The sequence below is a fragment of the Schistocerca serialis genome, chromosome 7 (assembly GCF_023864345.2).
Source record: "Schistocerca serialis cubense isolate TAMUIC-IGC-003099 chromosome 7, iqSchSeri2.2, whole genome shotgun sequence".
In the NCBI taxonomy this organism is placed as follows: Eukaryota; Metazoa; Arthropoda; class Insecta; order Orthoptera; family Acrididae; genus Schistocerca; species Schistocerca serialis.
The window spans coordinates 301,014,995-301,041,073 of NC_064644.1; positions in this window are offsets into that span (position 1 = coordinate 301,014,995).

A 26,079-nucleotide genomic window follows, 5' to 3' on the forward strand; every position below is an offset into this window, starting at 1 on the left:
GGTGGGAGCAGAAGAAAGAAAATTTCACGTTGGGGAAATCATTCAGGCAGGAGGATCGTACAGACATACCGTCTTTTGACTGTCGTAAAGTCTCCCGCATGTAGGACACAGAAATTGGCATCAGTGGTGTAGAACAGCAATTGAAAAAGTTGACACCAAATAAGTCGCCAGTTCTGGTGGAATCCCAGATCGGTTTCACAGAGACAACTCTGCGACATTGGCCTCTTACTTAGCCTGCATTAATGGAAAATCTCCGTCCCAGCTAAATGTTCCAATGGACTGGAATAGAGCAGTGGTGACTCCTGTATATAGTTAGATATAAGAACTTACCCGCATAATTACAAATATCTTTAACATAGATTTGCTGCAGAATTCCTGAACACATTCTGAGTCAGAATATAATAAATTTCCTTGAGATAGAAAAGCTTATTCCCACAAATCAGCACTGAACCTCAACTTGCTCTTTTTTTGCAAAATATCATAGAAACCATGGACGGAAAGGAACAGGCAGTTCCAGTATTCCTAGATATCCGGAAAGCGTTTCACCCGGTGCCCCATTGCAGGCTGTTGACAAACGTTCGAGCATACAGTTTGTGCTTCATGATATGTGAGTGGTTCGAAGCCTTTTTAAGTAGTAAAAACCCAGTACGTTGTTCTCGACGGCAAAGTGATCATCAGAGACATAGGTGCCATCAGGAGTGCCCCAGGGGAGTGTGATAGAACCGATCTTATTCTCCACATATATAAATGACCTGACGGATAGGGTGCGCAGCAAATCATGACTGTTTCCTGACAACGCTGTGGTGCATGGGAAGGTGTCTCTTGAGTGACTCTATGAGGTAGAGTTTACAAAATAACTCAGACAAAATTTCAAGTTGGTGTAATGAATGGCAGCTTATTGTAAATCTAGAGAAATGTAAGTTAATACGGATTAGTACAGGAAACGATCCCTTAAGGTTCGAATACAGCGTTACTAGGGTGCAGTTTGACACAGTCACATCGATTAGATATCTAGGCGTAACGTTGCAAAGCGATATGAAATGCAGTGAGCGCGTCAGGTAGGTAGTAGAGAAAGCGAATGCTCGACTTTGTTTCATTGGGAGAATTCCGGGTAGTTGAAGCTCATGTATAAAGGAGGCGGATTATTTTTGAGTAACTGTTCAGCTTTTGGGATTTCCACCTGACAAAACTGAAGGAAGACGTCCAACCAGTTCAGAGCCATGCTGCTAGGTTTGTTACCGGTAGGTTCGATCAGGATGCAAGTATAATGGAGATGTTTTTTGAATTCAAAAAGGAATTCCCGGAGGGAAAACGACGCTCTTTTTGCAAGGCACAACTGCGGAAATTTAGTAAACTGGTATTTGGTGCTGACTGCAAAACAACTCTACTGCCAGGAACGTACATTTCGCGTAAGGACCATCATGATAAAATGCGAGAAATTAGGACCCGTATGGAGGCTTATAGACAGTTGTTTTTCCTTCGCTCTATTTTCGAGTGGAACGGGAAAGAAAAATATTAGTTGTGGTACGAGGTACACTCCGCCGTGCATCGTACGGTGGTGTACGGAATATGTATGTAGATGCAGATGTAGCTGCAGAGCGCAGAGCTCCAAAGACCTTTGGCAGTCAGACAGTAGCTGACATTTCGAGGCCAGATGAAGATGTTGGCAGCTGCATCATAGCTGTCTTTGTCTTCACATCAGCGTCCCATACAGGATGAGCGTCACACCAAAATCCAGCTGTCTTATGGTAAACGGCTGGCACCAGGAATTGTAAATACTATTGTCTGATGGCTAACCATGCGAAAAATGCAGCGCTGCAGCATTCTTCCAGCATGTGATAGGTTTTGAAAGAGTGCTCCATGTCCGAGGAGTCGGTCTTTGTCTCACGGAAGCATGTCAGAGATTGAAAGCGACTTTCGATAGCCACTTATCATTAGGGGCAGCTCGGCCCGAAACAAGAACAACTATTAGCATTTCACGACATTCGGGTTGAATCACATGACGTCCCTTTCTTGCTACTTTGGAGACATCATATCGATTTCATCGTACACTCCTGGAAGTGGAAAAAAGAACACATTGACACCGGTGTGTCAGACCCACCATACTTGCTCCGGACACTGCGAGAGGGCTGTACAAGCAATGATCACACGCATGGCACAGCGGACACACCAGGAACCGGGGTGTTGGCCGTCGAATGGCGCTAGCTGCGCAGCATTTGTGCACCGCCGTCGTCAGTGTCAGCCAGTTTGCCGTGGCATACAGAGCTCCATCGCAGTCTTTAACACTGGTAGCATGCCGCGACAGCGTGGACGTGAACCGTATGTGCAGTTGACGGACTTTGAGCGAGGGCGTATAGTGGGCATGCGGGAGGCCGGGTGGACGTACCGCCGAATTGCTCAACACGTGGGGCGTGAGGTCTCCACAGTACATCGATGTTGTCGCCAGTGGTCGGCGGAAGGTGCACGTGCCCGTCGACCTGGGACCGGACCGCAGCGACGCACGGATGCACGCCAAGACCGTAGGATCCTACGCAGTGCCGTAGGGGACCGCACCGCCACTTCCGAGCAAATTAGGGACACTGTTGCTCCTGGGGTATCGGCGAGGACCATTCGCAACCGTCTCCATGAAGCTGGGCTACGGTCCCGCACACCGTTAGGCCGTCTTCCGCTCACGCCCCAACATCGTGCAGCCCACCTCCAGTGGTGTCGCGACAGGCGTGAATGGAGGGACGAATGGAGACGTGTCGTCTTCAGCGATGACAGTCGCTTCTGCCTTGGTGCCAATGATGGTCGTATGCGAGTTTGGCGCCGTGCAGGTGAGCGCCACAATCAGGACTGCATACGACCGAGGCACACAGGGCCAACACCCGGCATCATGGTGTGGGGAGCGATCTCCTACACTGGCCGTACACCACTGGTGATCGTCGAGGGGACACTGAATAGTGCACGGTACATCCAAACCGTCATCGAACCCATCGTTCTACCATTCCTAGACCGGCAAGGGAACTTGCTGTTCCAACAGGACAATGCACGTCCGCATGTATCCCGTGCCACCCAACGTGCTCTAGAAGGTGTAAGTCAACTACCCTGGCCAGCAAGATCTCCGGATCTGTCCCCCATTGAGCATGTTTGGGACTGGATGAAGCGTCGTCTCACGCGGTCTGCACGTCCAGCACGAACGCTGGTCCAACTGAGGCGCCAGGTGGAAATGGCATGGCAAGCCGTTCCACAGGACTACATCCAGCATCTCTACGATCGTCTCCATGGGAGAATAGCAGCCTGCATTGCTGCGAAAGGTGGATATACACTGTACTAGTGCCGACATTGTGCATGCTCTGTTGCCTGTGTCTATGTGCCTGTGGTTCTGTCAGTGTGATCATGTGATGTATCTGACCCCAGGAATGTGTCAATAAAGTTTCCCCTTCCTGGGACAATGAATTCACGGTGTTCTTATTTCAATTTCCAGGAGTGTATTTTGGTGTTTCTGTATCGTAACTTGAGTGCCGTTTCGAGGCAAGTGCACATTGAAGATTTAACAGAAACGACACGCTTGGTACGATTTGTTACAACAATTGAACGTCAGTTAACGACACATCAACAGTAAAAGTCCTTCAGGAGGTACTAATATAGACAATAGTGATGAAGAGAGTTGTATGTGAATGCACGGTTTCGAGGTTATGGTGTTGGATGATTCAGGTTCACGTTTTATTACGTGCTACAACATTTTTTTATTTTCACATTTGTAATAAATTCTGGTTCTTTTGTGTTCATATAATAGAAATATGTTCTGTTATATACAATGTTATTCACATGTAAGAGCGTGCTATCTCAGCAATGAGTTTCTTCGATTATCTAACTGGAGTCTAATTAAAAAACGAAAGGTGAAAGTCCTGCAATTAAAGCGACCAGCACTGATATTTATATCGCAGGTTTTTAAGAATACTTTGTTGTTTATTCCGAATATGTCGCGATTTTTGAGGGTGTGGTTATGGAGGAACCTAAGAGCGCAGCTTAAATGACGTATTTTTTCGTGTCACAAATACGAGGGTTGGAACTTTAATAGTGGTAACTATTTTTTTACAGCTCGTACAAAATAGATACGTGTTTCAAAGGTTTACTGACCTTCAAAGTAGCCGCCAGATTTGTGTATAACCCGTTGCCAGCGATGTGGAAGTCGTAGGATACCCTTAGCAGTGCCAATTGTGTTGATACTTCGAGCGGCGCGGTCTATCTTTCTTTTATTTTTGTCATTACCTTTCTAATCCAAACACTTTGTTCTTGGTCATCCATTTTTACTGTGCCCTCTTGGTAGATATCGTATATTACCCATATTTCCATTGAATTTACACCTACTTCTTCTGACGTGAGAATTAAGAACATTTTTCTCCATTTTATGTTGTCGAACGCTTTGTCTAGATCGACAGATTCTATAACTTTGTCTTGATTATACTTTAGCCTTGTCTTCACTATCAATCACAGTGTCAAATGTGCCTCTTTGGTCTTTATTTTTTATAAAGCCTAACTAATTATCATCTTACGTATCCTCTACTCACTTCTACGTTTTTCTATACATTATTGTTGTCAGAAATGTGGATGATTGGGCTGTTATTCTGATTATTCGATAATCCTCACATCTGTCTGCACTTTCTATCTTTGCTGTTCAATGAGTTATTTTCTTTGAAAGTCGAATAGTACGCTCATAGTCTCATGGACTCAACGTACTAGCTTCAATAATCGTTTGGTTCCTGTGTCCGTCAAAGTTTCAGACGTTCTGGGGACATAATGTCTATTCCCTGTGCCTAGTTGGATCGGAAGCTGTCCGTAGCTCTGTACCCCTGGTTCTAATATGTCCTCCTACACTTCGATGCTCTCAATGCAGTCTTTCTATGTACACATCTTTTCAGATTTCACGACATTAAAGAAAAAAGAAGCTTCCATAGTGCTGCTATCATCAATTCACCTGATACATGGCTTGCCCACCTCCACTGCACTTCCCTTCATCTACATTTACATTATACTCTACAAGCCACCTACCTAATGGTGTGTGGCGGAGGGTACTTATCCCTTTAACCCTGTTCCACTCGCGAATAGTGCGCGGGGAAGAATGACTGTCGGTAAGCCTCTGTATTGGTTCTAATTTTTCGAATTTTCTCCGCGTGGTCAATACGCGAAATGTATGTGGGAGGGGGGGGCAAGTAATATGTTGTCTGACCCCTCCTGAAATGTGCTGTCCCGATATTTCAATAGAAAATCTCTCCGTGATGCACAACGCATCTCTCGTAACGCCTGCCAGTGGAGTTCGTCTAGCATCTCTGTAACTCTCTCTCGCCACCTTAACGATCCTGTGAAAAAACGCGCCACTCTTCGTTGGATGTTCTCTATCTCATCTATCAGTCCTACCTGATAGGGATCCCAGATAGATGAAAAATACTCAAGAATCGGTCGAACAAGCGCCTTATAAGCCACTTCTTTCGTGGATGAGTTACATTTCCGTAAGATTCTTCAGATGAATCTAAGTCTAGTGACTGCTTTTCACACTATCTGTTTTATATGATCATTCCACTTAAGGTCGCTTTGGATAGTTACGCCTAGATATTTTACGGCAGACGCTGTCTCCAGCTGTTGTCATCAATAGTGTAGCTGTACAGAAGTGGATTTCTTTTCCTATGTATGCCCATGTTACATTGATTTACGTTCAGGGTCAGCTGCCAGAGTCTGCACCATTCATCAGTTCTCTGCAGGACGTTCTGCAAATTCTTACTATCTTTTGGCGTTGCTACTTTGGTATAAACAACTGCATCATCTGCGAATAGCCTCAAAGAGCAGCCGACGCTTTCTACTAGATCATTTATATATATTGTGAACAGCAAAGGTCCTTTCACACTTCCTTGTGGTTCTCCGGATATTACCTTTACATCTGACGATTTAGTTCCGACAAGAGTGACGTGTTGAGTTCTGTCTACAAAAAAGTCTTGAATCCAATTGCAGGTCTGCAGATTTAGACCCCGTAAGCATGTATTTTTTTCATTAAATGGCAATGCGGTACGGTGTGAAATGCGTTACTGAAATCAAGGAACACGGCATCAGCCTGAGCGCCGTTGTCCACTGCGCTGTGGATCTCATGGAGTAACGGAGTGAGATGAGTTTCTCAGGATCTCTGTTTGCGGAATCCATGTTGATTTTTATAGAGGATTTGTTCATTATCCAAAAATGTCATAATTCTTGAGCATAAAACATGTTCCATAATTCTACAACTGATTGACGTCAACGATATAGGTCTGTAATTGTGTGGATCTTTCTTATGGCCTTATTTTAAAACGGGGAAGGCCTGCGCTTTTTTCCAGTCGTTAGGTACCTTTCGTTGCTCAAGCGATCTACGATAAATTACTGCTAGAAGGGTAGCAAGTTCTCTCGCATAAACGTTATAGAATCTTATAGGTATCTCATGTGGTCCTGAAACCTTTCCACTACTAGGCGATTGTAGCTGCTTTTCAATTCCGCGATCTGTTATCTCAATATCTGTCATTTAGACGTTCGCACGACGATTGAAATGAGGGACAGTGTTACGGTCTTCCTCGGTGAAACAACTTCGGAAGACCGAATTCAGTGTTTCGGCCTTCTCTCTGTTATCTTCCGTTTCGATGCCGGTGTGGTCGCTGAGAGAATGAATAGATGATTTTGACTCACTTATTAATTTTAGATATGACCAAAATCTCTTTGTGTTTCTACTCAGGTCGGTTGACAACGTCTTACTTTCAAAATCATTAAACGCTTCTCTCATTGCTCACCTTACACTCATTTTCGCTTCGTTCAGCTTTTGTTTGTTAGCTAGGTTTCTACTTGACGAAATAAATCTTGGGTGAACAGCCTGGTGTGTGTGTACAAAGAACACAATACGTCGGCAGTCGACCTTGTTGCTATCATCAGATGTGCTGATATCACATCAGCACACCTGATGATGGCAAAAGGTCTATTGCCGAAATATTGTGTCCTTTGTACACACACACCAGGCAGTTCACTCGAGATTTATTTCGTCATGAAATACGCCTGGAGGAATTGAAGAATCACAGGTTCTTACTTCCCTTGAATCTGAGATGAAGTGCTCTTTGTTTACGTAGCTCTTTTCTAGCATTGATGTTAAGCCATGGTGGATCTCTCCTATCCCTTAAAACCTTACTCGGAACATACTTGTCTGCGGCATATTGAACGATGCCTTCGAATTTTTTCCATTTGTTCTCCACATCTAAGTGTTCATCACCGAATATTTGACGCTAACTGCTGAGATATTCTGAAATTTGTATCGAGGCACCCTTGCTGAGCAAATATGTCTTCCTACCTTTCTTAACATTTCTTGTAGGTCCCGTCGTCATAGAAGCTGTCACAGCCTTATGATCATTGATATCATCCTCTACGTTAACTGATTCGGTAAGTTCAGGCGTCCAGGCGTTATTGTCAGGAGATCTAAGATGTTTCCCGCACGAGTTGGTTCTCTATCTGCTCAAGGTAGTTTTCGGACGAGACATCAGAACAAAGCCACACGCTTCCCTGTTTCTGGCCCCAGTTTTGATGTCATAACACTCCCAACCTATACCTGGCTAATTGAAGTAAACCCCTATTACAGCGGCATGATCAGGAAAATTACTAAAGATATTCTGCAAGTTCTGCCTGAAGCGCTCTACAACTACAGATCCTGAACCAGGTAGTCCATAAAAGCATCCGATCACCATTTTTGCCCGTTCCTTGATACTCAAGTTCACACAGATTAATTTATATTCGGAATCCGTGATAACCTCGCTATATTTTATCGACGATGTTAGCGACTATGCTATCCTTACAATAAACATTCCAGTCTCAACTTAGGATTTCGTTGTCATTGACGCCCGGCGTCAGCCAGCTTTCTGTTCCCAATACTAGATGTGCATTATAACCTTCAGTTAGCGATACTAATTCTGGAACCTTTCCTTGGATGCTCTTGCATTTTACTATCTCTTCTCTATCTCTTTACTGTCTCTGATCTGCAAGGACCAAAATTCTCTGAGGTTGCTGTGGCTGATTTGACAGGCAAATCTTCTTTAGGGAGGGCTCCTCTAACCTAAAAAAGCCCCATATGCATGCCACACATATTCCGCTACCCTAGTAGCCGCTACCTGCGTGTAGTGCACGACTGACCTAATAAGGGTAACACTAAAATTCTGCACCCGATAGCAGAGGTCGAGAAATTCACATCCGATACTTTCTGAGCCTCTGGTTTAGACCTTCTACTCTGCTCCAAACCAGAGGGCCGCGATCAACACTGGATACGATGCTGCAAATAGACAGTTTAACCTGCATCCCGCGTGCGTTGCTAGTTGCTTTCACCAAATCAGCCAGAACCCAGCTTGAACTCAAGCGGCAGGCGTCATTCATGCCGACATGTTCCGCTACATGCAGCCGGTTGAACCCAGTGCGCTCGATAGCCTCCGGCAGGGCCTCCTTCACATCACGGATGAGACCTCCCGGCAGACATACCGAATGCACACTGGAATTCTTTCCCACCTTGCTTGTTTCTCCCTGAGGGGCTCCATCACCCGCCTAACGTTGGATCTCCCAAAGACTAGCGTACCTATCCTCTGTACTTGTCCGCAGTGGGCAGGATAATTGACCGCTGGCCCAACAGGAAAGGCATGCCGTGCTGGCTCAGTTATCTTCACCATTGGGAAGGTCCGCAGCTCGTGGTCGTGCGGTAGCGTTCTCGCTTCCCGCGCCCGGGTTCCCGGGTTCGATTCCCGGCGGGGTCAGGGATTTTCTCTGCCTCGTGATGACTGGGTGTTGTGTGATGTCCTTAGGTTAGTTAGGTTTAAGTAGTTCTAAGTTCTAGGGGACTGATGACCATAGATGTTAAGTCCCATAGTGCTCAGAGCCATTTGAACCATTTTTGAACCATTGGGAAGCACCTCGTACTTGTTGCTAAGACATAGGGAGCCAGCCTTAAGGCCTGCTCCGTCTTTCGCCTTCTGCCTAGTGACACGCGTGTTGCGTATTGGAAGCCGCAGTGACGTCCGGGTCATCAGGGGATTCCAGTGGCACCAACGGTGTCGCAGGCCTCGTCGCTGGCGCCCCGGCGTCACCGCACCTTCGAGCATTAGCTAGAAGCTTGTTGATGGTCGCCACCGCAGCTTCCAGGTGTTTACGGACAGCAGCCAACTCGCTCACAACAAGCACAGTCCCTAGCCATATTGTACTGTGTATGAAATACACTCCTGGAAATTGAAATAAGAACACCGTGAATTCATTGTCCCAGGAAGGGGAAACTTTATTGACACATTCCTGGGGTCAGATACATCACATGATCACACTGACAGAACCACAGGCACATAGACACAGGCAACAGAGCATGCACAATGTCGACACTAGTACAGTGTATATCCACCTTTCGCAGCAATGCAGGCTGCTATTCTCCCATGGAGACGATCGTAGAGATGCTGGATGTGGTCCTGTGGAACGGCTTGTCATGCCATTTCCACCTGGCGCCTCAGTTGGACCAGCGTTCGTGCTGGACGTGCAGACCGCGTGAGACGACGCTTCATCCAGTCCCAAACAATGCTCAATGGGGGACAGATCCGGAGATCTTGCTGGCCAGGGTAGTTGACTTACACCTTCTAGAGCACGTCTCATCGCTGAAGACGACACGTCTCCATTCGTCCCTCCATTCACGCCTGTCGCGACACCACTGGAGGCGGGCTGCACGATGTTGGGGCGTGAGCGGAAGACGGCCTAACGGTGTGCGGGACCGTAGCCCAGCTTCGTGGAGACGGTTGCGAATGGTCCTCGCCGATACGCCAGGAGCAACAGTGTCCCTAATTTGCTGGGAAGTGGCGGTGCGGTCCCCTACGGCACTGCGTAGGATCCTACGGTCTTGGCGTGCATCCGTACGTCGCTGCGGTCCGGTCCCAGGTCGACGGTCATGTGCACCTTCCGCCGACCACTGGCGACAACATCGATGTACTGTGGGGACCTCACGCCCCACGTGTTGAGCAATTCGGCGGTACGTCCACCCGGCCTCCCGCATGCCCACTATACACCCTCGCTCAAAGTCCGTCAACTGCACATACGGTTCACGTCCACGCTGTCGCGGCATGCTACCAGTGTTAAACACTGCGATGGAGCTCCGTATGCCACGGCAAACTGGCTGACACTGACGGCGGCGGTGCACAAATGCTGCGCAGCTAGCGCCATTCGTCGGCCAACACCGCGGTTCCTGGTGTGTCCGCTGTGCCGTGCGTGTGATCATTGCTTGTACAGCCCTCTCGCAGTGTCCGGAGCAAGTATGGTGGGTCTGACACACCGGTGTCAATGTGTTCTTTTTCCAATTCCAGGAGTGTAGATGTAAGGTATCAAATGATTCTACTGACTTTGAAAATATACCAAAGGAGAATAAAGTAATACTAAAAGTTGACGTGCAGATTTCTCACTGCACTCTGAGACCGCAAGCTATTAAACAGAAATAAATTTTTCTACTCGGAAAATTAACGGGACATTAAAGAAGGGACTACTGATGAACAATGCAGTTCCACCTGCCAAGAGGCTTATTGCTCATGGATTTGTTCTGCAACACGACAATGATCGAGGACATGCTCCTGAATTGTGCACAGCGTAAGTCAATGGAAAAGCGAAATGTGTCGAACTTGAAAACGTAATTTGGCCTTGTTGGTCACCTGGCCTAAATCCCACTGGACATGATAGAGGGGCACAGAAAACAGAGGTCATCTAATTTTGAAGATCTATGGAGTAATTTACAGAGCCGCGCGGGATTAGCCGAGCGGTCTGGGGCGCTGCAGTCGTGGACTGTGCAGCTGGTCCCGGCGGAGGTTCGAGTCCTCCCTCGGGCATGAGTGTGCGTGTTTGTCCTTAGGAAAATTTAGGTTAAGTAGTGTGAAAGCTTAGGGACTGATGAGCTTAGCAGTTAAGTCCCATAAGATTTCACACACATTTGAACTAATTTACAGAGGTTTGGACTCAATATCGGCAATATCTCCAGAATCCCAAGAGTTTGTGCAGCTGTTCTGAGAGTAAAGGAAGGGTATTTTGAAGTGGTTAAAATGTACACCGTACTATACTCTACTTAATGATAGAAAATATTTATCTTGTTACTCTATCGTACACTCTACATATTTTTTATCGTGGGTGTTCGAAAACTTTTGACCGGTACCGTACCCGTAACAGACACTGTAGATGCTCGTGTTAACATGCGACAGAGAGTGGTCCTTGGTTTTGCGGCTGGCGTTCCGACAATGTGGCACCGCTTTGACAGTGGTGTAGCGCCGGCTCTGCCAAGCTGCGATTTGTCGGTGGCGGCGGCTTCAGCGGCGGAGGGGCGGCGTTGGGGCGGCAGCGCCGAGCGCAAATATTTGGACGGCCGATTGGCCGGCCGGCGGTCCTCCCGCGGGGAATCCCAGGACACACAAACACACGCACAAATGTCGGCGAAAAATTCAGTTTCCTCCTGATGGAAACCTGCAGTCGAGTACATAACTCTTCGCAAGTCAACACGCACACGCGTGCCCGATGAATTGTTTTTCTTGCTGTACTGGCAGGAATATGCCATCCACGTAGCACTGATCTTCACGTAGCTTGGTGTTTCTGCTCTCTGGCCGCGCGTAAGTATTGGCGGATATGAAGAAACCATTAATGAGACCACAGAATTCGTCATTATCAAAGTATTACTGCATTTCAGCATCAGAATTTTATTCTCTGGAATGTTATTCGTAATGTGCATAACAATAACCGTTCATGATAAATGACAACTGTGTGATAGATTATAAGTTTATACGGCAAATTATACTTCTATCACCATTGCTGGAGATTTCTTCTCCACCGCGTCCAAAGTGATTTAACACTTACGCTACTGGCCATTAAAACTGCTACACCACGAAGATGACGTGCTACAGACGCGAAATTTAACCGACAGGAAGAAGATGCTGTGATATGTAAACGATTAGCTTTTCAGAGCATTCACACAAGGTCGACGCCGGTGGTGACACCTACAACCTGCTGACATGAGGAAAGTTTCCAACCGATTTCTCATACACAAACAGCAGTTGACCGGCGTTGCCTGTTGAAATGTGGTGATGCCTTGTGTAACGAGGAGAAATGTGTACCATCACGTTTCCGACTTTGATAAAGGTAGGGTTGTAGCCTATCGTGGTTGCGGTTTATCGTATCCTGACATTGCATCTTGCGTTGGTCGAGATCCAATAACTGTTAGCATAATATGGAACCGGTGGGTTCAGGAGGGTAATACGGAACGCCGTTCTGGATCCCAACGGCCTCGTATCACTAGCGGTCCAGATGACAGGCATCTTATCTGCCTAGCTGTAACGGATCGTGCAGGCATGTCTCGATCCCTGAGTGAACAGATGGGGACATTTGCAAGACAACAACCATCTGCACGAACAGTTCGACGACGTTTGCAGCAGCATGGACTATCAGCTCGGAGACCATGGCTGCGGCTACCCTTGACGCTGCATCACAGACAGGAGCGACTGCGATGGTGTACTCAACAACGATCCTGGGTGCACGAATGGCAAAACGTCATTTTTTTCGGATCAATCCAGGTTTTGTTTACAGCATCATGATGGTCGCATCCGTGTTTGGCGACATCGCTGTGAACGCACATTGGAAGCGTGTATTCGTCATCGCCATAATGGCGTATCACCCAGCGTGATGGTATGGGGTACCATTGGTTACACGTCTCTGTCACCTCTTGTTCGCATTGACGGCACTTTCAACAGTGGACGTTACATTTCAGATGTGTTACGACCTGTGGCTCTACCCTTCATTCGATCCCTGCGAAACCCTACATTTCAGCCGGATAATGCACGACCGCATGTTGCAGATCCGGTACGGGCCTTTCTGGATACAGAAAATGCTCGACTGCTGCCCTTGCCAGCACATTCTCCAGATCTCTCACCAATTGAAAACGTCTGGTCAATGGTTGCCAGAGCAACTCACTTGTCACAATACGCCAGTCACTATTCTTGATGAACTGTGGTATCGTGTTGAAGCTGCATGGGCAGCTGTACCTGTACACGCCATCCAAGCTCAGTTTGACTCATAGCCCACGTGTATCAGGGCCGTTATTACGGCCAGAGGTGGTTGTTCTGGTTACTGATATCTCAGGATCTATGCACCCAAATTGCGTGAAAATGAAATCCCATGTTAGTTGTAGTATAATATATTTGTTCAGTGAATACCCGTTTACCATCTGCATCTTCCGATTTGGGAATATCTGGTGACGGAATTACCAGTTCCAGCCGTGGCTTACAATCAATGGATTCCTCCTATTATCTTGATCAGAACTGAGGATCCGATCTAGTCCGAATTAAATTGTGTGACAATATATCGCAGACTAGGAAACCTGCCCTTTTTACCATTCTCTGTATACTGTGCTAGTTGTGCACAGTAAAACCGATGACTTGTGAGACATTTGTAATATACCTAAGCGGCCTTTCGATACGTTAGCAAAGCTATCGTTTTCCACTGCTGGTGGTATTTTGTACACATTCTGTACTGAAACGTCTGCGTGACAAGAGCAGTAGGATTAGTGTCTTACTGGAACACCGAACGTATTGATTCAGTTCCACGGATATTTTTTGTGGAGACTTCTTTTTGCGTCATTCCGTTAACGGTATCGTTTGAGGATTAACAACCATCTCAAGAAGACCACTTTGTCAGAAACAAAATGCACCATACTTTTCAACAATGCTATCGAAAATCAAGTGTAGAAGTAAAAAAAATTAAGCTCTCTCCTCCGTCATCCAATGAGCCGCTGTTCTATGCGCATTTCCAGGTCAATGGCGGCATTCTGGTGACACCCAGAGAATAACGAACTGGAAAATTAGGCCCACTCCTTGATGTTAGCACTTCACCTTTGCTTTTCTACGATATTTATACGTTATGCTTGAGAATGGTAAAAAAGAGCCACACTTGACTACAGATACGTGTTTATATTACAGCCGCCTGTACCAGGTCGGTTTGTTTCGAATTTAAGAAACTTACAGCGAACATTTCTTCGTAAATCGTTTCCAGATATTACCCGCTACTGAAGTAAACAAACGCGTATATCAGTACTGCTTGCAAACAAGATGGTTATCCAGTGAGAATTTGATTCCAGTTTCCGTTCGAAAAAGAGAACGTAATAAGCAAAAAGAGGTAAAAAAGACTGTGTAGGAATAAATGATATCAGCAGTCTGTTAAAGCCGAAAACGAAGTTAATTAAACAGGGCTGCACAATCGGTAAAGGGTACATACAGTATCGAGTGTGCACAATCATTAGCGAAAGCAGCATTGGAAATTCCGCAGATAGCAGCGATTTTACACTGCTTCAAGGCTTCGGCCTCGAGTACCGCGGGATTTGTGTTTGATTACTGTTCACTGTTTCGTCGTTACCTGCAGGTGTACAGCGAGACTAGATTCCGATATATATTTTTCACTGCACGATAAAACAAACATTTTCTACCTCAGTATTAGTTAAAGGGATATTTGATATGGAGAGGAGATTTATTATAATCTTCCTTCTATGAAACTTAGTAAATATAAAATGGAATGCTACAGCGTTTCAATATATCAATAAAACAAGCTTGGTCATGAAACAGAATAGATACACAAAAATAAAAAGCTTGAAATGACTGGACTGCAAGTCTATGTGTCTGCACACATTATAAAGTGAGATAAAGTAAGATCTGTAGTGCAAACCCGTGACCGTACGTACAGTTCCTCCTTACTGTGGCACTAAGAGGGGGCGGGTGACATGCCCCAGCTTCCCGGCCAGCCCTTATACCCGAGAATTGGAAAGCGTCGAGAGTGGACCTAAGGTCATCCTGGAGGGGCTGGAACGGTGCAGTCGCAGGTTCGAATCCTGCCTTGGGCATGGATGTGTGTGATGTCCTTAGGTTAGTTAGGTTTAAGTACTTTTAAGTCCAGGAGATTGATGACCTCAGACGTTAAGTCCCATAGTGCTTAGAGTCATTTTGAACACCACCAGCTACACACAGCTACAGATGGTGCGCCAGTATCGCATTCCATGGTGGGTCCTTGATTCGACCCCCTGAGGCCGACATGGGGTCCGTAGCCAGCCAGCCAGCGGTGGACCACTCCACAGCTCCAACTTCCAACACACGCCGGTGACAACCGGGGCGAGCGCCGCAGACTTGGCTGCGGGTCATGTCTGCTTCTTATCGCCACATCCTAAGCCACGCTGGCAAAGGAGCACGGTGCAGACCATCTTGCAGTTGTCAGAGGGCTGCATGGTGGCTCCTTGGAGTGGCGCAGAGGAAACAAGGATGGGGATAGCTGAGCTGGCATGGGCGCAGACCGCTGTGTCAATTGCGGCATCCTGACGAAGACACAACTTTGCTGGTATACAAGGCCGGCTCGACACAGCGTTGCATTACATGGGCCGCTGGGGTGCTTCCTCAGCATTGAGGGGCCCTGCGATGCAAACCTAGAGGAACGAGGGCACTGTAGCTAAAAAATAATAAATCACTTGGAAAGTTCTCGCCGAGTTTTAATACGGTACCCCCTGGCACCCAGCCACTACATTTGATGTCTCCACCAATACATCTCTAAAATTTTGGGGAACAAATCTGACATGTCACAAGACTTTTGATTCTGCTGTTGGAGGAGGTGTCTTTCTTCTGGATAGTAGCGCACGAGGACTTTCAGTTTCTCCACAAGCGTCTTGAACCCATTGGAGTTCCACTGTAGCATGTTAATCATTTTATAGGTCACGTTTTCTTTCACTCTGTCCCTCCACCAGATTGGGGATACAGCAGATGTCGGAGGCTTCGCCATTGGGACGGGTGGTTGCTTCAGGTGGAATTCATTTTGCATTAACTCTGAAGCGGAATCATTAGAATCGTCAGACAGAATAAGGCTACACAGTCCGAAGGTTTATGACCAATCATCTTCTTACGTTGACGCTTTCCTTTGGGTTTATTTGTGAAGAGGGCTTCGGAGGAGTGACTGTGGCTGTGGTCGTGGCAGTGCTGATTCCAGCAAACAGGGTGGCCTGTTCGCTGGAATCAGCTGGAAGCACTGCAAGGTGGAAATGTGGCAAACGTGGCCTTTTCTAATGTTCTGCGTGGAGCCATAGGCTTCTTAATGATGGAACCTTCACAAAAAAAAAGGTTCAAATGGCTCTGAGCACTATGGGACTTAACAGCTATGGTCATCAGTCCCCTAGAACTTAGAACTACTTAAACCTAACTAACTTAAGGACATCACACAACACCCAGTCATCACGAGGCAGAGAAAATCCCTGACCCCGCCGGGAATCGAACCCGGGAACCCGGGCGTGGGAAGCGAGAACGCTACCGCACGACCACGAGCTGCGGACAAAACATGAACCTTCCAAAACTGCACTGTCAAACGCAGGTAATTCTGTTGACACTAGCAACATCTGTTTGGGTAGAGGCACTGGCTTTCTGAATAGGGTTCTTAAGAGTGGAAGCAAACGAAGTAGTGAAAGCAGGAGGTGGCATGGCTCATAGGTCTTTTTTTGGCTCACCACACGCTCAGATTGTTTTTGGCTCCTGAATCTTTCATTCTTCTAGATGGACACTACAGTCTCATTCCAGACAGGGCTGGTTACACACCTTGGAGAAGATGAAAAAAACGACTCATTCAGCTGCGAACTTCTCTCATATGCCGCATGTGGGTTCTACCTTACATGATAGAGCGGTATGCCCAAAGATATGTGTACAAAACTCACTGTGTTGTTAATATAGGGCGTCATTGTTAGGCGAATAAAACCTGGCTTGATATGTTGTGGAAGCGTTGTGCTACTGGATAATAACAAAGAAGTCTCGTTTCACTGGTTCTCCATCTACCCTTTTCGTGATATTTTCCATAATAGTGACACCTACTTGAGCCCACAATTTGATAAAATCCCTTAATGACGCAACGACTTTGCTCCGTTTCGGTGGCACATTACCCAAGTCATTTAACTGACTCGAAATTTGTTATTTATTGCGAAATAGATAAGTCAACCAGTTGTGTCCCACTCCTCAATCGGTTAACAAATTTTAACGTACCAGTAAAGCCCTCTAAACCATTCTGAATGCAGAAAGGGAAAAATTTCTCAAATCTGCACATTCAGTCTAGCAGCTAGTGTTCCGTTACTGTAGTCTGAAGCATTGGGAATAATTCGTGTAGCAGGAGGATTGTTGAATTGCGATAACCCTATCTGAGACTGAACTCCAAAGCTCTAGGGCCGGAGTGTATCACCACGGCCGTAGGCAGTGAGTAATTTGTATATTTTATATACCCAATAGTTGCAGAAATGCTCAGTTCTCTGTAAATACATATTTTAATAATGTAATTTAGTTGATAACTGGTATTACGAGTTTTTCAATAACATTTATCTTTAAACAGAAATCCATATTCGAAATAGTACACAGTATTGAGGTTTACAAGTTTTTATTACAATCCTCCATATTAAAGGCATAAAATTTAACTACAAACCCATCGATTTTTTTCCTCTGACTTGTCTGATGCGCCCTAACACAGTTGCCACTCGTGCGCCAAACCTCAGCATTTCAGTGCAGCACTCGCACACAACGTCCCGTTCCTGAATGCGTTAGGAAAATTACCGCCCTCTTATCTGTTATAGTCGTCTTTCATCACTCAGCCTTTGTAGTAGATCCTCCTGGTGCAGCACTTGCTCTATTCGTTACACTACCATGATTGAAATGTTTCAAGTTTCGTCCACTTCGTTGCACCCACGATGAACATTTTATGTCCAGACTGATTTCATGGCGAAATACAGTTTCTACAACTTCGAGTGCTGCCATTTTTGGCTAAGGTTTGGTAGCCGTTACTGGTATCGAGTGAAACAATAAGTTTACTGTTGGTAGACACTTTACATGTGACAACAACACGTTTAGAGGGTTCAAACCCTACAACATCAGATGGCTTTATGTACACGAAAAACTCAGATACTCAATTAAAATATTGTGCAGTTAATATAAACTTCATGAAAAACTAACTATGAAATCAAAAGCATCGAGAAATACAGTTTCTACAACTTTGAGTGCTGCCCTAAGTCTATATATATGACACTAGTAGACGGCTTTTGATGAATCTTTCTTGGCCGTCAGCTGTCTGAATCATTATTCTGTGTTTACGTGTAATCCGGTTTCCTACAAGGCAGATTCCCTTTCATTTCTTTCCATGTTGCAATGATTAGCAAGGCACTACCCTCGCGTATCCCTGCTTCATCGTAACACCTCTTCTTTCGATTTTCATAACCTAGTTTCTGTGATGAATAGTTATCCATTACATATAAAAGCGATCATTTTTCGACTATGGTTTGCGTAACCGTTACGGATATCGAATGGAACAACAATTTTACTGTTGGCAGTCACTCTTTATATGTTACAATAACACGTTTAGAAACTTCGAACCCTCCATCGTCAGATGGAGTTATGTGCACGAAAAATTCAGATACTCAATTAAAATATTATGCAGCTAACATCATTGAAAACTGTTAAAAATTTGGCCTCAGCAGAGTCTTGGGTATTAACACTCCAAAAATTCAATATTAATAAACTGCATTAAAAATTAACTATGAAATAAAAAGCATAGTCCAAGGGAATCCAGTTTTAATTGCAAAATGTTCAGTGTGTACAAATGAATACGGACATTACATAGAATTTGCTTTAGCACACGCCAAAGTGCATCTAATAGAAACATGAAATAAACTTCTAATAAACACTGATACATTTGGCAAGGTTATCTGACGGGGAAATTCGGTCACTGGTATCAGATTACTAACATATTAATTCAGCATGGTATACTCGTGCCGTTAACATCAGTGAATAAGTCTTACTGGAGAGGGAAATGAAATAAATCGAACGATGCCTGTCTGCCTGATCGTGGATGACCCTATGTGAATTTACTGATATACGGAAAATCCCTAACTTCGTTACGTAGTAACCAACTGATGCTATTAGACATTTCCAACATAACTGTTGTGTGTGAATGGGTAGACAGTAAATGATTCAAACAGATGCCAAAGGAAATTTTCCGCCTAATCAGGCTGCCTCATCGCGAGGAATCGAGTGCAACTGTCCCCCTCGAATCACTGTCCAAAAGTGTGTCTTCTTCGTCTCTCTCATGCTAAGCTAAATTACAGCGCGTCTGCTGTGTCTACTCAGAGTCTGCATGTAAAAATCGCCCACCAAAAATAAAAATTTCACCCAGCTCTCACCAATGGCATAATTTTTATCTTATCGTTTTTCTCCCACCAGAAACTGTGGAAAAATCGTTCTCCAATTGAGTGGCTTTTCGCCTGCACTCTTTCAAGAAATTTAAACTCACAAGCCGATTCCAACGTCTCGTTTGTTTGTTCCGTCAACTACTGTCATTTCGTACCCAAAAATTCAATAAAGTGCTCGTGGCCGCCAACTCTAGCTGTCTGTTTCTTGTCCAGCGTCAAAGAAAGTCCCATATCATTGGTTCTTGGTATCTGTTACAATGTGCTTTCTTCAAACGGCAAAATCACAGGAAATGACTAAAAATTTTCGCTGCTTTTGGGGAAGACAGGCCGTGTGAGAACTCACTTGGCAAGGTGTAATGCCCTCAGCAAAAAGTGCTTTGATTGAAGGACCCAGGTGTAAATGGCTATTTATTTGGTGTTTCCATGGGTCACCGTTTTTAGTGTTCTGGTGGGTCTCGCATAGCGCACTGTTTCCTAAGGCACGAGGTAAAAGTTTGCCACGCTGGGCCTCATCCTCTCGGTCAACAAGTTCCTCACAAGTGGCCCTACGTCCTCAGAGAGTGATACTGCAGGGCATCTCGGCTCGGGTCCCCTGGTACCCATCTGCAGGCTTCCAGAAACCTCGGCTTACAAAGGCGAAAAATCTACCACTACAAATACAGAAACAGAATTACGATATAGAGAAGAAGATTCAAAGGTTTACAATCAAATCTCGTAACTGTAATTGAAAATATCTTGAGCAGTTTAAAAATGACTTTAATCGATTGTTAACTGGATTTGTTTATTAAAAATGAGGGTGTCAGGTCAAGAATGACTTGGTGCTTTTCATCACACCAACACGGAATGAAACTATATGTGCGTGGTATTACACTAAGGCTTACAGTGTGACACCAAGAAGCAAATTTTCGCTGTCTCCTTATTTTTACTTTGGTTGACAGGTGGTCGTACCATACAATCACTTGAAATAGCGTGAAGTAAGATATGGAAATGGGATAATTTTACTAAACTTTTACTTTTATTAAAAGTATTTCACTTACAGTTTTTGTAACAATCGAAAGTAAATACTTTTCTCTATTGGTAAATGTCACTTAAGACTTTTATTCGGTGTTTTGTTATGTTTACGATTTATTGACATACAAATTTATATCTAGAAGGTATTAAGCTTTCAAAACTTATCCACTCCAAATTCAAAATCTTTATGATATAGGTTAGTTTAATCTTCATTCATTCATTCTCAAGTACTAACAGTTCTTTTAATCTATGTTCCACTCTCACGTAACCACTTAAACCAATTGAAAGTTTCCTAGATTCAAACAGTAATTCAACTCATAAAAATAAAACTTAAATCCACTCATGCTTACTACATATATAATATTGACCGCTTGTTGCTCGCAAGAAACCATATGTATATTCAATTAGGGTGAATACATAAATTCATTCCTATCGAAAAACACAAAAATACACTTTTGGTTTTCTCAGTTGTAGTAGCAATAGTGTGAAAGAAAATATATATTCAATTTAAAAACAAATGGTGGTAATTGTTGCTCGCAGGAAACCATATGTATATTCAATTAGGGTGAATACATAAATTCATTCCTATCTAAAAACACAAAAGTACACTTTTGGTTTTCTCAGTTGTAGTAGCAATAGTGTGAAAGAAAATATATATTCAATTTAAAAACAAATGGTGGTAATTTACAGAAAAAGAAATTGATTAGCAAACAACGTGATGCGATGCGTCATTGACATTTGACTGGATGTCAACCTCTCTACTAAAACGAAATTATAAAAACACATTCAGTGACCCAACATGATATTAGGAAATATATAGTTCCATGCATATTATCTGTGCATGTACCTAAAACTGTCTCTGGTATACGGTAAAATATTTTTAACAATGGAAAGTGTACAGACACTAAGACCTTTTTATGGGTTACAATGAAGTAATACCATGAGGGTGGAACGGTTGTGTTACTTAAAGTGTCAGCTTACATTAGTAAGACATAAAATGGTGCAGTTACAAATGTGCATACAAATATTTAACAAATATCGTCATAGATAATATGACCTTCTCCGTACTTTTGTGGACGAAGCCCCTGATAAGAATTTTAAATAACAGTACACCTTACACAAAGAGGGAAAAAAGGCAAATTTCTTTTGAGAACTGTGTCATGTCTCAGTTCAGTACATGAGGAAAGTAGACAGTCCTGGCACACGAGAATCATAGAAAGACATTGTTCAGTTCAGTAGAAGCTGACAGTAGTCACTGCTTAGTGACAGTTGCATGCATAGCAATGGGGAAGCTTGTCAGTGGGACCTTTCATCTGGCAGGCCTCCTCCTTTCAACGGACGAGTTGTTCAGATAGGGTTGTTATTCACGTAGTTTGATGAGATGTGGTGGCGAATGCTAAGGCGATGACAAAATACATTTTCTTTTCCCAGTATATCTGCGTTCTATATCAGTCTTATCATTACTCAAGAAAAGAGGAAATGTTCATTTATATCATCACTACAAAGTGAAGCAGCCCACATACAGAAATTGACATTTACATCGTACGGTGAAGAAGGACATTAAGTCACAAAAAGAGAGGTTTGAGAAAAATAGACAAAGTTTATTCTGAGTAATTAATTGCAGGATGAAGTTTACACCATCCTAAAATGTCTGCGTGATAGAGGATATTTCGTATAACACTTTCTCAAAGCGAAGTAGGTTACCTTGAATAGCAAACTAAAATTCTGGACTTGATTCTTGTGCGCACTGAACGTATTGTACATTTATCTTCCACTTTGTTCTAGTACTCAGGCTTGATTAAGAAAACAGTAAGGCAAATACATTTCTTGTGTGCATAATTATAATTTCATTCATTGTGTATGCTTATAACAAATATTTCCGAACAGCATGTTGTGTAATTCAGATTCAAATAGTAACGTATTCACTTTCGTCTATGTTCTCTAGCAAAGATGAGGAAGCTCTTGTTGAGGTGGCATACGGCAGATTCTTGAAAAAAAAAAGGTGATGGTCACATGGAATGTATAGCAATAAATCTTTCATGTCCTTTTTCTTTGCTTTTGGTATAAAGAGGGCTGTGCTGGATGTTACAGAAGTATGTCATGGGACAGCCGGCCATCTTTCTTCAGTCAGCTTCGTCAAATTGCACATTAGATTTCACAGTCTGCGTAAAAGATTCATTGGCAAAACGAGATCCTGTTTTATAACATAAGCATATCACAGTCAGCCAGTTGATCTCAAACCATTGACCATTTTTTCCATTCGTTACTGAATCATTCATTTTTCTGAAGGAAAGAATTCAAGAATTTCATTTCAGTAATATCAAATCTATGGGACATTTTATTTGCTTGTCAAACAACATCCATCGAATCATTTGGTGTAAATGTGCGAAATTTTTCTACTGGCCTTCTCCACCAAATCGAAATTACTATCTTCAGTTAAGTAACGATATCCTGATACCAAAAATTCGTGATAAATGGATGAGACTTCACGCTCGAATCTTGACATAACTTCGTGAGTTGCAATGCCATTTCAATGTTCCTGTTTCTGCGTACACAGGAGTATAAGCATAAGATTATTTTATTATGTGTAATGGTTACACACCCTTAAAGATCTCTCACCAACCTTAAGAAATATTTAAAGGTAACGTCTTTAGGATTTCTTGAACCAAGACCTCATAATCGGACCTGACTAAAGTCCCTGGAGGTACTTCATATTGTACCGTCTGTAATCACTAAGTTTGCAGAAGGAACGAAATATGATTCTCTCTCTTCTCCTTCAAGGTGAATGTGGCGTTGAAACTTACAGCAGAGGGAGAGGGGGGGGGGGGGGGGTGGAGTAGGAAGAGGCTGTAAGACTTTTAGCTGGAACTCTTATTCCGTTCCTTGTAGTGTATTCCTGCCAACAGCTCCGCTGCCTCTGCCTAATACCCCTCACCCTTTTCTCTGGATGTCGAGAAAATCTCCTTTCGGATTTCCTTACTTCATCCTTGTCGCAGACATTATTGTCATATATCTTCCTTACCTCTTCCTATAGTGAAAGAAAAATGTGCTAATGTAGTATATGACGTCAGTACAATAAAATATTGTTATTACACATTTAAACTCAACAGCCTAGTCTCATTGTTAACTCGTTATTTAATTATTCCGTATCAAATTTGCAAAAGAATTATTAGCGTACCTGAGATACAATGTTAATATTCCGATGCGGTATTTTCCTTATCTTGAGAGAAATCATTCATAATCATGTCCACTATAAATAGAGCTCACACACCGACAGAACGAACCATGCCATCTGTGACAATGTATAAGTCCCCATTGCGCTCTGAAGAAAAGGCTGCTTCCCTCCATGCTCAACAGGGTTGTCAATCCTATAGCAGTTATTTACAAATCTGAATAATAGTACTTAAAAGTGGAATAGTCCAAAATGACCAAAAATGGACTTAATTCCATTGTGTCCGGACGCCCCATGTCAAGGTATGCCGCTCAGCTATACTGACAACAGCGAGATGGAAAAAACGTTCGGCGGAGAAAAAGTAGATTTGCTATCCGTGGGTAACGGTTAAGTTAGGAACGTTGTTCAACACCGCTTGTGCACAGGTGATACAATGAGCAATTTCTCTCGAAGAGTAAAAGAAAAGGCAGGAAACTCTTTTTCCAGCACTGCACTGATGGGAGTGACAGAGAGCCCGAAATAATTGTCACCAGACAAAAAAGATTCTACGTTGGATAACATGGCAACATTTTCAGAGCAGTATTAAATGTACGCTCTCTGCTGTTGTGGAGAACAAATGAAATCCAGATTACACGTCATCACTACACGTTTCATCTTGTATTTACTAACGTTGACATCACAGGCGTGATGCCTGCTATTGTTCTTGTTCCCCCCCCCCCCCCCCCCCCCGTGTGGCAACTGGCTCGTACGCACTTGCGTGCTGAACTGCTTGCCTTCCCCCAGAGTCGTCCCTCCGGGCTTCCTGACTCCGAGTCAGCACCGCTGCGTCTCCAAAGTGACAGGGAACGTTGACGCCACCAGCCAATTGTTCTCCTTTCTGCCCCTTTCCTCCTGCTTTGCTTGTCTTTGGCCTGGCAGCATGCTTGCCACAAGGCCACATCATCATACGACTGTCTGTCATCCAAACAGTGTCGGCCACTTACATGTGCAACCCGTTTAAATAGTCCTCAAATTACTAACTTACCATAACTTATGATAAATACAGTATTTACAGAACATGATATTTTATGAAAGCCGGCCGGAGTGGCCGTGCGGTTCTAGGCGCTACAGTCTGGAACCGAGCGTCCTAAGGTTAGTTAAGTTTAATTAGTTCTAAGTTCTAGGCGACTGATGACCTCAGAAGTTAAGTCGCATAGTGCTCAGAGCCATTTTTTATTAAATTTTCATTTACTGAATCAGTCACTGAAAATGAAGCTGCATCCTTAGAAATTACTGTGTTAATTAGTCATTTCATTACAAGATAGAATTTGTTTCATTACATCATCAAATCTTTCCACGGCTTGCAAACTAGCAGTTTAATTGAATAAATTTACATTGATCCTCATTAGCTATGAATAATTATTCTCATTTGTCATACATCTTCAACTGAAAAACTTCTCATCTTACAACATTATATTCAGGTCTTATCACATAATTATCTCCAGATAATTAGCTTGACTGCCACAACATACGTTGTTCAGTTAGTTTGTTAGATCAATTAAAATTATAATATCACTTCTCTATCTGTGCAGTAAGTTAGTTTGTTCACATGCCCTGAATTGTTATATTATCATAGTTGTTACTGAAGTTAATACATATAAACACTATAAAGAAAGAGAAAAAAAACCGTCACCTATTCTGTGGCCATTGGTCAGACTTTCCCCTCTTTTCCTCAATGCATCGTTTCAACCTTCTACCTTGTCTCCCCATAGTACCACAAGTAATCATAATTACTATTTGGCTTCTGATTTTCGACATGTAACGTATAGAATACACCAAATCTGTGAACAATAATTTCATAAAAAACATACAACACCACATCCTCTTTCTGCACAGATATAAGTGATAACAAACCAAATAAAAATAATTATATATTCATATCCTTGCTGAGTTGCTTACTCCTATTCTTTATATATATTCACATTTGACAACGTTAATAGTAAATTTTTGTTCTTATATCTTTTTCAGAAACTATATTTCACTATCAGTATTTTCTCGTGACGTGTGTTCCTTTCCTTTGCTTTACTAATTTCCATTGTATTAATTTCTACTACTTAAACAAAACAAATATTATCAGATGGCCATCGACCCAATTCATTGTTTCGGTGTTGCAAATGAAGTTCATTCACTGACTTTTATTTGTCGTAATTCTAGTTATTGGTATTACAGATTTAAATTTCTAATAGTCCTTTCTAAAATGTATAAGAAACTTTCTTACAAAAACTACACTACTGGCCATTAAAATTGCTACACCACGAAGATGACGTGCTACAGATGCGAAATTTAACCGACAGTAAGAAGATGCTGTAATACGCAAATGATAAGCTTTTGAGAGCATTCACGCAAGGTTGGCGCCGGTGGCGACATGAGGAAAGTTTCCAACCGATTTCTCAGACACAAACAGCAGTTGACCGGCGTTGCCTGGTGAAACGTTGTTGTGATGCCTCGTGTAAGGAGGAGAAATGCGTACCTGTAAGCAATGGCACCACATACCATCACGCCGGGTGATACGCCAGTATGGCGAAGACGAATACACGCTTCGAATGTGCGTTCACCGCGATGTCGCCAAACACGGATGCGACCATTATGATGCTGTAAA